Here is a 15557-nt window from a genome sequence, read left to right as displayed (position 1 = left end):
GAGGCGGAGGGGGCCCGGGGCTTACGGAGTGCCACAACAGAGGCCAGGGATTCCCCCCTGAGACAACAGTGGCGACGAGGACTACGCTACACCCGGTCCCGGCGGTGATTTCATCTATGCTAATTTTTTCACTGACCGAGGGAAAACATCTTTCGTTCTACATGCAAGGGGAAGGGCAGCCCACGCGGCGGCTGCCATTTTTGTCCCCTGATACTGGGAGCTTCTCAGAGCTCCAGTGGAGCCTGTGAGTGCCATCCAGGCACAAGTTTTGGAGCATTGGATAGCTGACTGCTATCCCCATACGAATATACCAAAATGTTGCATCTCTTTGTGATATTTTGACACTTTTCACCGAGTGAAGTGCTAGCCCTGGGAGGGAGGCCTGCTATTCTGTGTCTCCTGACCTAGGCTTTCACTAACTCAATTTTTGGACAATCCTCATTCACTGGACACCAACAGCTGGCTACTGGACCAACACTACGGCTGGGGGCTGATACGTGGGTGTGCGCACTGGTGGAAGACTGGTGGGGGTTTCTGAAGATCAAGGTGGCTGGGAGGCCCGTGATCATGGTTGGGAAGGTGAAGATCAAGCTGGCTGGGTGAGTTGTGGCCCCTGTGCATGAAGAAGGGGTGCCTGTGCGCTCTGACCCATGAATGACCAGGACAATCAGGACGGGCCCGGGCTGTTCCACAAGGACAAGCAAACCTACCACCCGAACCTCCAGCAATGGCCCAGATGAGGGCTCCGGAGGCGCTACCACCCATTCCCGAGTTTGACGTGTCTGGCCCCCTATCCAGCCTGGGGCCTAGGTGGAGGAGATGGGTTGATCGCCTGGACATGTACTTTCGGGCCACCATGGACACCAGCGATGACAGCAAGCTGGCCACGCTACTGTATGCTGCCGGCCCAGCGGCTCATGAGATTTTTTGAATCTCTTCAGCCAACGGACAACACCTATGCGGCAGCTAAGGTAGCCCTGCAGAACTACTTCCGTCCTCTGGCCAATACGGATTACGAGAGGTTTGTGATGCTCTCCACCAAATAGAAGGAGGATGAGTGACCCTTGACACCTTTCATGGTCGCCTCAGGAGACTTTCTGTGGCCTGCGCATGGGACAAAACGCCGATGACATGATCAGGAATCAACTGATTCAAGGGTGCTCCTCGGGCAAGCTGAGGAGACAGGTGCTAAGGGAATCTGGCATCACCCTTCCCCACATCCTGGAGCTGGGCAGCTGCCAGGAGGTTTCTGAGGTACGTGCGTCACAGATGGGGGCGGGTTCCCGCGCATCCAAGTCAGAAGAAGTTTTTGCGGTGGTTCGGGGTGGCAGAGGTGCCCGAAGACCACCTGGGAACTTCCGTGACAGGGGCGGAAAGCCAGACGAGGCATGTCACAAGTGCGGGTACGACCTGCCCCACCCCGGGGAATGCCCAGCTGCAGGGAGGCCATGTGGAGGATGTGGTGTGATGGACCATTCTGCAAGAGTGTTCAGAGCGGCCCTGCCAGTGATGGTTCCAAGAGGCCCAGTCCAGTCTGGGTTTTTCAGACAGTCTCGCCCTCCCAACGTTGCCCAGGTAGATCAGGGGGAGGAAAATGCCCAACCCGGTGATGAGGAGGAGGAAGAGTAGAATATCTTCTTTGTTTCTAGCATTGATGGCCTCCAGTCCAAGGGCCGAAGATAGCTGAGATGCATCGTCGCTGTAAATTACTCTCCAGTGTCGGTGCTGGTGGACACAGGGGCCTCGGTCAATGTTATGGCCCATCAGCATTATGATGCCATGCCCTGCCCTCCTAGACTGTTAACCCCGAAAGCACGCATTTTCACATTTGGGGGATCCCATCCCATTCCCCTGGATGGTGCATTTGTGGCTCGGGTGGGGCATAGAAGTTCTGAAATCAAGGCCCGTTTCTTTGTCACCCCATTCAGTACCAACACCCTACTGAGCTGTGAGGCGGCAGAAGCTTTGGGACTGGTGTGCTTAGCATACTCTGTGCATGTGGAAGACATTCAAACGCTCCTGGATAAGTATTCTGGACTCTTCCAAGGGATTGGCCGCATGGTTGGAGACCCGGTATGACTTCACATTGATGAGTCGGTGCAGCCAATTGCCCTCAAACACTGCACGGTGCCGTTCCATCTGAGGGATCAGGTGGACAAAGAACTTGGTGAACCTGGACATTATAGAAGTGGTGGAAGGTCCGACACCCTGGGTGTCCCCAATTGTGATTGCTAGGAAACCGAAGCAACCGGATTCGGTGAGGATCTGCGTGGATATGAGGCTTCCCAATAAAGTCATCAGGAGTGAACGCCATGTCACTCCCACGATTGATGACTTTATCGCTGAGCTGCAGGGTGCTTGTTTTGTTTCGAAGCTTGACCTCAGGGCAGGTTACCATCAAGTCCCTCTGCATCCGGAGTCGAGGTACATCACGACTTTCACGATTCACCGGTGTCTGTACCGGTACAAGCGACTCAGCTTCGGGGGCCCTCCTGTAACGCTCACCTGATTCCCGTAGAGGCGCCGGACTTGACTGGGCGTATACCGTATCTTCAAAGGTGATGTGTAACACACGGCTGGCTCTTTGGGCTGGACCTCTGTGCACTGTATGTCTGGCTCGAAGGGTAAGATGTCTGCAGATAGAAAATGTGGGATTAATGAACTGGGTTATTGAATGTCTCTCTCTTCTTCCCTTTCTCTTCTCCTGTAGAACCCCAAAGGTTAACGCTCTCACCTTAGGTAAGTGAACGCCGTGCTCTACATCTGCCTCGAGGCAGGGTGCTGTAACCAGTTTCTTCACTGGATAAGGGGAGCAGGCCTCTTGACTTCAGAGGACTGCTGTCCGTCGTTTACTGCACGAACGGTAAGTTTCGAGTAATTCTAATGTCTTTAAAGTCTTTAGTAATGATGTCTCTTGTTTTGCAGGGTTCCGGCGATGGCGGATGGCGGGCTGAAGTGAGTTGAAGATGGAGCCCGTGTGATGAATAGAAGCGCCTGGAAGCACGTAAGTAAGTGCTTGTTGCCTGCTTCACGATGCGCTCTAACTGTCTTTTTATTTTGCAGGTACAAGTTCGGGGCGGCTGCAGGGTGCCGGAATACCCACTGGGTTAGATGTGGAAAGGAGTAATGGCACGTGAGTATTAAAGTTCCTCAATGTCTTTAAACGCACCTTGTTTTGTCTTTCAGATGCGGGATGCAGCGCCGAAGGCCTCCGGAGCGTGCGAAGAGTTGGTAAGCTTTTGTCTTTCAGATGCCGGAATGCAGTGTGAAGACCTCCGGAGCGCACGAAGAGTAGGTAAGCCTTTGTCTTTCAGATGCCGGAATGCAGCGCGAGGCGTTGGTGACAGCCGATGGACCAGGTAAGTGAAGAGCTGTCACTGAAGACCGTAATGCTAACCTGTTCTTTCTTGTCTTTATAGGTGTTGCTGAAGACTGGATTCAGGATGGTAAGCCTTTTTCCTTAGGCCCAGGATCAGATGCAGAAGACACGATGAGCGTTCTGCTGCTGAGGATGCAGAATAAGGCAAAGCAAGATTCATCCATCGGGTGTGGTTTAAATAGCCTCCTGTAGTGCTTAGGTGTCTCCTTCCACAGCCACGCCTAGGTAAGAAAAGAGTTCCTGCTTTCCAGAAGAGTTCCAGTGTTCTGAATCTAGGGAGTGGCTCCTGCCCCACCCAACAGGAAAAGTAGTTCCAAACAGAAGAGGATCAGAGACTCAACTGGCAGGCAAGTAAGCAGCATGGTCTGCTGCAGGTAAGTCCACCCAAGCATTATGAGCCCGGCGCTTCCAGCGCTGGGACTGGGCATATTTATGAGCCTGGTGCCACTGGCGCCAGGACTGGGTCCAAAAGGTCCCAATTGGGACTGGTTGGCACTCGGAACCTGGGTTATGGATCTGCTTCCAAGGGAGTTGGGAAAACCCTGACCTTTTGGAAGCAGAGATCATGACAGTACCCCCCCTCAAGGCCCCTCCCAAACCGGGCTTCTCCGGGGGTTTTGGCTTGTCAGGAAATGTTCGGTGAAATCTTTTGATTAGGCGAGGAGCGTGGACATATTCAGCAGGTTCCCAGGATCTCTCTTGGGGGCTGTAGCCTTTCCAGTCAATTAGGTAGAATAGTTTAGATTTGGAGATCTTGGAGTCCAGAATGCTTTTGACTTCAAACTCGAGTTCTCCTTCAACTAGGATAGGTTTTGGAGATTTGGTTAGTCGGGTTTGAGGTTGCACGGGTTTTAATAGAGAGATGTGGAAGACCGGATGTATCTTCATGTGCGGGGGCAAGTCCAACTTGACCGCTACTGGGTTTACTATGGTAGTGATGGAATAGGGACCAAGGTATCTTGGGTTGAATGTGCGTGGCCCTTTTAGAGGTAGATATTTGGTGGATAACCAGACTTGATCCCCTACTTGATATTGAGGGGCTTCCTTCCGATGTTGATCTGCTCCTTTCTTGTATTGTTCTTTAGCCCTTTGAAGGTGAGAAACAGCTTCCTTAAAGGCTTGGGTGATTGTAGAATGCAGGTAGTCTACTGCTGGTGTTTCAAGATCTTGGAGGGGATCCAACTCCGAGGTTCGAGGGTGACTGCCGTACAAAAGAAAAAACGGGGTTTTCCCAGTTCCCGAATGGACAGAGTTATTGTAGGCATATTCGGCTATCCAAAGGATGTCTTTCCAAGTTTTTTCAGTTTGTTGCAGCATGCAGCGTAAATACTGTTCCAGAGTTTGATTGGTCCTCTCGGTTTGTCCGTCGGTCTGAGGGTGGTGACTGGTCGATAGTCTCACATCAATTTGAGCCGACCGACAGCAACTTCGCCAAAAATGAGAAATAAATTGACTACCTCGATCCGAAATTAGAACCGAAGGAAAACCGTGCAGTCGGACGATGTTTTCGAGAAATTCTCGGGCCAGAGTTGCTGCTGTTGGCAAGCCTTTGAGCGGAATGAAATGCGCCATCTTGGAGAATAAGTCCACGATTACTAGAATCGTATTGTATCCGGAGCATGGAGGTAGATCGGTGATGAAGTCCATAGAAAGCGTATGCCAAGGGCGAGGTGGGATGTCAATAGGGCGTAAGAGGCCTGCTGGTCTTTCCTTTTGACTCTTGTTTTGGGCGCATACTCCACAGGACATTATAAAGTCTCTGATATCTTTTTTCCAAGACGGCCACCAGAAGTAGCGCTTGATCTTTTCTGAGGTCTTGGCCATACCGGGATGTCCTTCCATTAAAGAATCGTGATAACAAGAGATTACTTTTTTCTGTAAATCTGTGCTGGGTAGGTATAATCGTTCTTGGAAATACAATAAGTTGTCCTTTACTGCAAAGTCCTTTCCCTGCAGATGCCAATTCTGTATGTCTGCTGGAGTTACAAGTTGCCTGGCTTTATCCTTAACTTCCTCTATGGATTCTGTGGCGATTACACCCAGAATTCTTTGTTCGGGAATGATTGGTACAGGTTTAGGGTTGATCAAGTGTTCTTCCACTCCCATCCGAGAAAGGGCATCAGCTTTACCGTTTTTTGTACCAGGTCGATAGGTAATTATGAAGTCAAACTCGGCAAAGAATAATGCCCAACGGAGTTGTCTAGAGGATTGGGCTTTTGCGGTTTTCAAATATTGCAGGTTTCGGTGATCCGTAATCACAGTAACAGTGTGTCGGGCCCCCAGCAGATAATGCCGCCAAGCCTTAAAGGCAGACTTGATAGCCAGAAGTTCCTTGTCAGTAATTGTGTAATTGATTTCAGGAGGCGAGAATTTGCGGGACCAAAATGCCACGGGATGCAACTGATTGGTTACCGGGTCCTTTTGTGATAGAACTGCCCCCATGGCAAGGCTTGAAGCATCAGTTTCCACGATGTAGGGGAGTTCGGGCGAGGGTGTTTTAAGATTGGTGCAGAGATAAATTTAGTCTTCAAATCCTGGAAAGCTTGTTCCGCCTCGGTAGACCATTCAAAACGTTTGTTTTTCTTTAACAAGGCAGTGATGGGCTGGACTATTCGAGAGAATTCGAGGATAAACCTGCGGTAAAAGTTAGCGAAGCCTAACATGCTTTGCACACCTTTTACGGAGGATGGTGATGGCCATTTGAGAACTGCATCGACCTTCTTTGAATCCATACGCACTCCGCCAGATGATAATATGAATCCCAAGAATTCAACTTCAGTCACGTTGAAAACACATTTTTCCAACTTAGCGAAAAGTTTGTGTTGACGCAATCTTTCGAGGACCATTTTCACGTGTTTCCGATGTTCAGATTCCGATGAAGAATAAACGAGGATGTCGTCAATGTAAACAACAACACACACATCTGTGAGCTCTCTGAGGACATCGTTCATAAAATATTGAAAGGCGGCCGGGGCATTACAAAGTCCGAAGGGCATGACCTGATATTCAAATAGCCCATACTTGGTGCGGAAGGCCGTCTTCCATTCATCGCCCTCTTTTACTCGTACCAAGTGGTAAGCTCCTCTAAGATCCAGCTTTGTATATATGCATGCTTTTCTGACTTGGTCCAGGAGTTCAGGGATCAAAGGTAACGGATATCTATTCTTAACGGTGATCTGGTTCAGGGAGCGATAATCTATACAAGTTCTAAGGTCTCCTTCCTTTTTTGGAACGAAGAACAAAGCTGAAGAAGCAGGGGACTTGGAAGGACGAATAAACCCATTTGCCAGGTATTGATCCAGGTATTGTCGAAGGTGAAGGTTCTCAGGCTCGGTGAGGGCATAAATTCTACTACAAGGAGGAGTAGATCCAGGTATCAGGTCGATCTGGCAGTCATAAGACCTATGAGGAGGTAGAGAGTTAGCCTGATCCTTCCGGAAAACATCTTGGTATTCTAGGTATTCGGGAGGTAACTGGGGAGTCTCTGAAGAAATTGCTGCCAGTGCAACACCAGGTGGAGGATGACAAGTAGAGACACATTCTGGAAACTGGACCGTTCTTGCTCGCCAATCGATCAGAGGATTGTGTTTCTCTAACCAAGGTATTCCTAGAATAATCTGAAACTGAGGGGCCTTGATCACATCGAACACGATCTTCTCATGGTGTCCATCTTGACTTACTAGCGTCACTTCTTGAGTGGTATGCGTTACTGGCCCGGAGGCTATCTCCGTACCATCCACCGTAGTAATGACGTCCTTTACAGCCTTGGGACAAAGAGTTAGATTCATCCTCAAAACCATTTCATGATCCACATAATTGCCGATGGCACCGCTGTCGACGTAAGCTTCAATTGCATGTAATCGATCCGGATTATCAGGGCTAATGAGGACCATAGGTATCACGAAATGCGAGGTCACGGAACTGGTTTTCACGCTCGGCAAGAGGACCTCTATTCTTGTCGGGCGAGGTCGTTTCCCTGCTCAGAGTTTGTAACTTTGGTAAATGCAGCTCCTACTGCCTTCTTGGTAGGTTTCACCGGACAGTCTCGAAGAAAGTGCCCTGAGTTTCCGCAATAGAGGCATAATTGCAACTGTTTTCTCCTTTCCCGCTCCTTTTGTGTTAGAGGACCTTTCAGACCCCCTATTTGCATGGGTTCCCCGGAGTCTACTCCTTTGGAAGGAGTTGGCGGTTTGGAAAATACTCGAGCATCAAACTTGGAACGATCGGCCTTCCTGTTCTGCAGTCTGTGATCTATTTGAATGACTAAGTCTATATAGTCCGAACAATCTTGTGGGGGATTCACTACTTGGGCTAACACATCTTTGAGCTCTCCGCGTAGACCTCTATAAAACAGCGTAATCCTTTTGTCCTCAGGCCAGTGAGTTTCCACTATCAGTCTGTTGAAAGACGCAATATAAGCCAAAAGGTCTTGATTACCTTGTCGCAACGAAAGAAGCTCATTGTCCAAGGCCTGCCCCTGTGAATGTCTTGCGAACAGTTTTTCCATACTGAGCTGAAAAGCTTGAAAATCATGGAGGACCGGATCATCTTGATTTACTAGAGGGATCGACCAGTCTGCCGCATTGCCACTAAGGTACGAAAGCACGAACGCTACTTTAGCTTGATCAGTTGGAAAGGCTGCTGGCCGGCATAAGAAATGCAACCTGCACTGATTAATAAATACTGCAAACCTCTTTGGGTCACCAGAAAATCGTTCGGGCGGAGCCAGAGGTACATTCCCAGGTAGGTTGATCTGCACTGGATTCATAGAGGATGTAGAAGGAAGATTTCCCCCAGATGCGGGTAACGGGGTCTGTCCGGCTTGTGACTGTAGCAATTGTCTAGCGAGATCATCTGTTCGCTCCTTGGAAATAATCAGTTCCCTTCTTAGAGCGTTTGTTTCTTGACGGGCTGCATGCACTTCTGCCCTTAGTTCCCCAAGTAACTGGGCTAGCTGGTCGGTATCCGAGGTTTCCATAGAGCCTGGACGGGAGTTTTGTGGTAGGCTTTGCGTTCTGTAACGCTCACCTGATTCCCGTAGAGGCGCCGGACTTGACTGGGCGTATACCGTATCTTCAAAGGTGATGTGTAACACACGGCTGGCTCTTTGGGCTGGACCTCTGTGCACTGTATGTCTGGCTCGAAGGGTAAGATGTCTGCAGATAGAAAATGTGGGATTGATGAACTGGGTTATTGAATGTCTCTCTCTTCTTCCCTTTCTCTTCTCCTGTAGAACCCCAAAGGTTAACGCTCTCACCTTAGGTAAGTGAACGCCATGCTCTCCATCTGCCTCGAGGCAGGGTGCTGTAACCAGTTTCTTCACTGGATAAGGGGAGCAGGCCTCTTGACTTCAGAGGACTGCTGTCCGTCGTTTACTGCACGAACGGTAAGTTTCGAGTAATTCTAATGTCTTTAAAGTCTTTAGTAATGATGTCTCTTGTTTTGCAGGGTTCCGGCGATGGCAGATGGCGGGCTGAAGTGAGTTGAAGATGGAGCCCGTGTGATGAATAGAAGCGCCTGGAAGCACGTAAGTAAGCGCTTGTTGCCTGCTTCACGATGCGCTCTAACTGTCTTTTTATTTTGCAGGTACAAGTTTGGGGCGGCTGCAGGGTGCCGGAATACCCACTGGGTTAGATGTGGAAAGGAGTAATGGCACGTGAGTATTAAAGTTCCCCAATGTCTTTAAACGCACCTTGTTTTGTCTTTCAGATGCGGGATGCAGCGCCGAAGGCCTCCGGAGCGTGCGAAGAGTTGGTAAGCTTTTGTCTTTCAGATGCCGGAATGCAGTGTGAAGACCTCCGGAGCGCACGAAGAGTAGGTAAGCCTTTGTCTTTCAGATGCCGGAATGCAGCGCGAGGCGTTGGTGACAGCCGATGGACCAGGTAAGTGAAGAGCTGTCACTGAAGACCGTAATGCTAACCTGTTCTTTCTTGTCTTTATAGGTGTTGCTGAAGACTGGATTCAGGATGGTAAGCCTTTTTCCTTAGGCCCAGGATCAGATGCAGAAGACACGATGAGCGTTCTGCTGCTGAGGATGCAGAATAACGCAAAGCAAGATTCATCCATCGGGTGTGGTTTAAATAGTCTCCTGTAGTGCTTAGGTGTCTCCTTCCACAGCCACGCCTAGGTAAGAAAAGAGTTCCTGCTTTCCAGAAGAGTTCCAGTGTTCTGAATCTAGGGAGTGGCTCCTGCCCCACCCAACAGGAAAAGTAGTTCCAAACAGAAGAGGATCAGAGACTCAACTGGCAGGCACGTAAGCAGCATGGTCTGCTGCAGGTAAGTCCACCCAAGCATTATGAGCCCGGCGCTTCCAGCGCTGGGACTGGGCATATTTATGAGCCTGGTGCCACTGGTGCCGGGACTGGGTCCAAAAGGTCCCAATTGGGACTGGTTGGCACTCGGATCCTGGGTTATGGATCTGCTTCCAAGGGAGTTGGGAAAACCCTGACCTTTTGGAAGCAGAGATCATGACACCTCCGCAGCTGATTCATTCCAAAACATGATCAGGGGGGCCCTGGCAGACCTAGAAGGTGTTCTCAACATCAGTGACGACATCCTGGTGTTCGCCAAGTCAGAGGTGGACCATCTACAGAGACTGCCAAAGACCTTTGAAAGGCTTCAGTCACTGGGCCTACCACTCCACCGTGAGAAATGTGAATTCCTGAAGATGAGCATAGAGTTCTTTGGCTTCATGTTTAAGGAGGGAGGAGTTTCTCCAGACCCCAAGAAGGTGAAGGACATCCAAGACGTGAAACCACCTGAGAATGTGTCTGAAGTGAGAAGCTTCCTGGGGTTGGTCACCTACTGTGGCCGGTTTATCAGGAACCTTGCACCTAGGTCGGAGCCGCTGCGGGCTCTCACCAAGAAGGAAACGGCATGGCAGTGGGGCCCGTTGGAACAGGCAGCGTTTGAAGACATTAAGAGCGCTCTCACTGAGGAAGACACGATGGACTTTTTTCGACCCGGCCCTGCAGTCTGAGATTGTCGTGATGCCAGCCCGTTTGGCCTCGGAGCAGTTCTGACGCAAGTGGGGCAGGACTCCTGCATCCACCCCATGGCCTATTCCAGCAAGGCCCTCTCTGACACCAAGCAGCGGTACTCGCAGATAGAGCGGGAGGCGCTGGCTGTCCTATGGGGGTGCAGACATTTCCGGCTTTACATCCTGAGAAGGCCTGTGACCGTGGTGACTAACCACAAGCCCCTCTTGCCGATCCTGGCTGGCTCCTCTTCAAAGCCACCGGCGAGGATTGAGAGGTGGATGCTGGCCCTGTTGGAATATGGGGTCTCGGTGTATTGGCCTGGGGCGAACAATGCAGCGACTACCTCTGTCGCCATCCGGGGAGACACCAGGGCGGAGAAGGTGACGACTGCGTGGAAGAGGCCAGTGACCATGTTCAGTTGGTGGTCGAAGCGACCACTCCAAATGCCCTGCCGGTGGAAGATCTGGAAGCCACAGCAGCTAATGACGAGTGCTTCTGCATACTAAAGGCAGCGCTGCAACAGGGATCATGGAAGAGTGTTCTGGAGTTGCTGGCTGGGCGCACACAGAAAGCGAAGATGGTCCTCGAGCAGCTGTGGAGAGTGCGAGAAGAGCTGGCATTCTCAGACAAAGGACTGCTCCTCAGAAGTGACCGGATCATGGTCCCGCAGGTGAAAGTACAGGAGGTGATAGGCCTCGCACACCAAGGCCATCAAAGGGCGGCGAAGACCAAAGCCTGACACCGCCTCAAAGTCTGGTTCCCCGAGCTAGAAAAGCGAGTGGATGACTATGTCACATCATGCATGTGGCGTCAGGCAGCATCGCCTGCCCAGAGGGAGCCTGCCATAGAGGCCATGCCATGCGGCACAAAACCCTGGGAGGTGGTCCATGCCGACTTTGGGTCTACCTCGCATGGGACCCACTTCCTGGTGATCGTGGATGAGTACTCCAGGTACCCAGAGGTGGAGTACACCAGTCGTTGGCCTTCGAGCACGTGGTGGTGGTGGTGAAGGTGTTTGCGGCCCACGGTCTTCCCACAGTACTCTGTTCAGACAATGGGGCTCCATTTCATGGAGAGCGGTTTGCAGCCCTAATGGACGGATATGGGGTGCACCACAGGAAGGTTACACCCCTGTGGCCACGCGCCAATGGAGAGGCAGGAAGGATTATAAAGGTCTTTCGGATCGCGCAGGGGCAAGGACAAAATCTGGAGAGAGCGCTCTACCAACTCCTGGGGGTGTACAGAACAACCCTGCACACCTCAATGGGAGTATCCCCGGCCGAAGCCCTCTTCAAGCGATGCTCGAGAGGATTGATACCCGAAGTGGGGGAGAAGGAGCCATCAGTCATCGACACGCAACAGGTGGAGCTGGAGCGGCAACTGAGAACCGCACAAGAGAATGAGAGGAGAGGTCTACAACAACAACTCGTGCCTGGGGACGAGGTACAGGCACCCCCGCGGGAAACTGTCACTGACCTATGAACCTGAGCCGCTTAACGCGATAGCAGTCAAGGGGTCCATGGTGACTGCGTCAGACGGCCGAGCCTCAGTCACCCAGAACGTTAGCTTCTTCAAGAAGCTGGGGGAGCCCAGGGCTGAGGCGCCAGTAGACCAGGACTGTGTGGACATACCCGATGAAGGCGATGGTGCCGAGCCCCTCCCTCGATCCCCGGTGAGGACACCAGCCGACAATGTGACCCCCTACCCCGAGGCGAGTAGGAGGTACCCCCTGAGGACAGGGCGAGGGAAACCTGCTGGTTTCAGTGACTTTGTATTGGACTCACAAAGGATCCCGACATGGAAATACCTGCTGAGTGGGGTAGGGGGTGGCCATGAATAAAGGGGCTAATTGGGAAGTTAGTTATTTGGGTTAAGGGTGTTAGAGTGTTCATTGTGTTATTTGGAGTTGTGCAGTGTGTTATGGTATTGTTATGGTATCTGTAGGGTTCACAAGTATGTTATAGTCAGTTAGCACAGTGAAGTGGGTCCCATAGAGGTAGGGCCTCAGCTTCCTTAGAGCCGACACAACAGATAAACATTATTTCTCTACTGTGGACCATCTGAGCGCTCTGTCCTTAAGCTGGAGACTAATGAAGCCAATAGGGTGTTCCTTACCCTTCTCATCTACTTGTGATAGTACAGCTCCTATTCCAGTGTCAGAGGCATCTGTCTGCACAATAAAAGGTATTTGTTAATTAGGGGCCCTGAGAACAGGGGACTGGCACAAGGAGTCTTTTAAGCCATTGAAGGCCTTCCCACACTCTTCAGACCAAGTTACCGTCTTGGGTTTCTTAGGAGTTGTGAGAACAGTCAGAGGGGCAGCTATGGTGCCATAGTCTGCCATGAAATTTCTGTAGTACCCAGTGAGTCCTAAAAAGGCTCTCACTTGGGTATGAGTAGTGGGGGAAGACCAGTCTTGTATTGCTTGTACGTTACTGGGTAGAGGCTGTAACCTCCCTCCACCTACTTCATGACAATGTGACCCCAGACCCCAAGGTGAGTAGGAGGTACCCCCTGAGGACAGGGCGAGGGAAACCTGCTGGTTTCAGTGACTTTGTATTGGACTCACAAAGGATCCCGACATGGAGATACCTGCTGAGTGGGGTAGGGGGGTGGCCATGAATAAAGGGGCTAATTGGGAAGTTAGTTATTTGGGTTAAGGGTGTTAGAGTGTTCATTGTGTTATTTGGAGTTGTGCAGTGTGTTATTGTATTGTTTATTTGTACTCATGAAAAAGAAGAAGTGTGGTGCTGTCCCCCTTAAGCAAACGCACGTGGCGGCGTGACGTTGCACGCCGCCGCATGCACTATTAATAAAGGGGGCGTTCCTGGCCGCGGCATTCGTGACCAGGAAGCCTGAGCAGTGTATCTCATCTCCGAGTCAGTTCTTGAGGCGGAGGGGGCCCGGGGCTTACGGAGCGCCACATTGGGGGCCAGGGATTCCCCCACTGAGACACAACAGGCACCATTGAAGTATTCTAAAATACACGACCCATCAAACAGCACAATATGGAAAGATGTTCAAATGTTAAAAATGTATAATTCTGAATGGTAACTTAACACCAAATTCAATTACCTAACTTCACAGAAAGTAATTACACAGAGCTGGTGGGCAACGTTTGCCACTGCTCTGTAGCAGCAGCCCAGGCAGTACATATTTATTTATTTAAGTTGAACACTGAATGACATGGTGACTGATACCCCCCTTAGTCTGATAGGCAGATGTTGTGTGAAGGTGTTACACTCTGCCACTTGCCTTCGCTGGTGGTTCACCTAAGGGTTGTCCCGGCCAGTGTGCAGGACAGTCACGTAGCTGTCAGGTCAGTGGATTGGTCTGAGCCCAATCAAAGTAATCACCTACTAGTCCACTGTACAGACAGACTCATTAATGTATTGCATGCTTTGTCCTGGAGCTTGCCTTATAGTCACAAATTACTTGCCACTATAAAAAGCAGTAGGATCTGTCACTGAAATCTGTAGGCGGTAGGACTGCTTAAAAAAAGCAGTAGCCTACTGCCTAAATCTGTAGGGTTCACAAGTATGTTATAGTCAGTTAGCACAGTGAAGTGGGTCCCATAGAGGTAGGGCCTCAGCTTCCTTAGAGCCGACACAACAGATAAACATTATTTCTCTACTGTGGACCATCTGAGCGCTCTGTCCTTAAGCTGGAGACTAATGAAGCCAATAGGGTGTTCCTTACCCTTCTCATCTACTTGTGATAGTACAGCTCCTATTCCAGTGTCAGAGGCATCTGTCTGCACAATAAAAGGTATTTGTTAATTAGGGGCCCTGAGAACAGGGGACTGGCACAAGGAGTCTTTTAAGCCATTGAAGGCCTTCCCACACTCTTCAGACCAAGTTACCTTCTTGGGTTTCTTAGGAGTTGTGAGAACAGTCAGAGGGGCAGCTATGGTACCATAGTCTGCCATGAAATTTCTGTAGTACCCAGTGAGTCCTAAAAAGGCTCTCACTTGGGTCTGAGTAGTGGGGGAAGGCCAGTCTTGTACTGCTTGTACGTTACTGGGTAGAGGCTGTAACCTCCCTCCACCTACTTCATGTTCAAGGTAGACCACTGGGCCTTGTCCAATCTGGCACTTGCTGGCCTTTATGGTCAAGTGGGCCTTTTGAAGAACCTGCAGCACAATCTTGAGGTGTTTCACATGATCATCCCAGGTGGCACTGAAAACTGCTATATCATCCAGATATGCTAGACAGAATTCATCCAACCCATTAAGGACATGATTCACAAGCCTCTGGAAAGTGGCAGGGGCATTCTTCAACCCAAAAGGCATTACCCTGAACTGGTAAAGACCCCCTGGTGTTGAAAATGATGTCTTCTCCTTGGCATGTTCTGCAAGGGATATTTGCCAATAGCCTGCAGTAAGGTAAAATGTACTGAGGTATTTGGAGGCATGCAAAGTATCCACCAGCTCATCTAATCTATGCAAGTGGTTTGCATCTGTCTTGGTGACAGCATTCAGAGCCCTGTAATCCACACAGAACCTCAACTCAGAGGTCCCTACCTTTGGAACCAAAACCACAGGGCTGGACTAAGGACTACTGGACGGTTCAATCACCCCAAGATCCAACATTTTGTTGACCTCTGTCTTAATGTAAGACCTTACTTTGTCTGACATCCTGTATCCCCTACTTTTGGTAGGTACATGGTCTCCTGTGTCAATGTCATGTTTGCACCAAGGTGTCAAACCAGGGGACTGTGAGAACAAGGGGGAAAATTGCCTCAGCACATTTTTCACCACTGCTTGTTGATCAACAGTCAGGTGAGGGGCCACTTGGACACCCTCAATGGAGCTATCTGAAGGACTGCCCTGTAACAGGTCAGGGAGAGGTTCTGCCTCCTCCTCCTCAACATCTTAAGCCAGCAGCAGAGCAGCGATTTCAACTCTTGGGATGAAAGCCTTCAGTCTATTTACATGGAACACTTTTGGAGCCTGTCCAGCCCTTCCAAAGTCCACTAAATAGTTGGCCTCACCCAGTGACTCCACCACTGTGTAAGGGCCTGACCATTTGCCCTGTAAAGCTCTAGGACTTATAGGATTCATGATCAGGACTTGCTGACCCGGTGTAAAATTGATGAGGGAAGCCTTCTGGTCATACCAATGTTTCACCAGTGCTTGCCCTGCCTTCAGTTTCTCACTTGCCAGACCCATCAGGAGCACCATCCTTTTTCTGAGCCCT

This window comes from Ambystoma mexicanum, chromosome 7p, assembly GCF_040938575.1.
Source record: "Ambystoma mexicanum isolate Mex_15411 chromosome 7p, UKY_AmexF1_1, whole genome shotgun sequence".
NCBI classification, from domain to species: Eukaryota; Metazoa; Chordata; class Amphibia; order Caudata; family Ambystomatidae; genus Ambystoma; species Ambystoma mexicanum.
Note: the sequence above shows the minus strand (reverse complement) of the source record.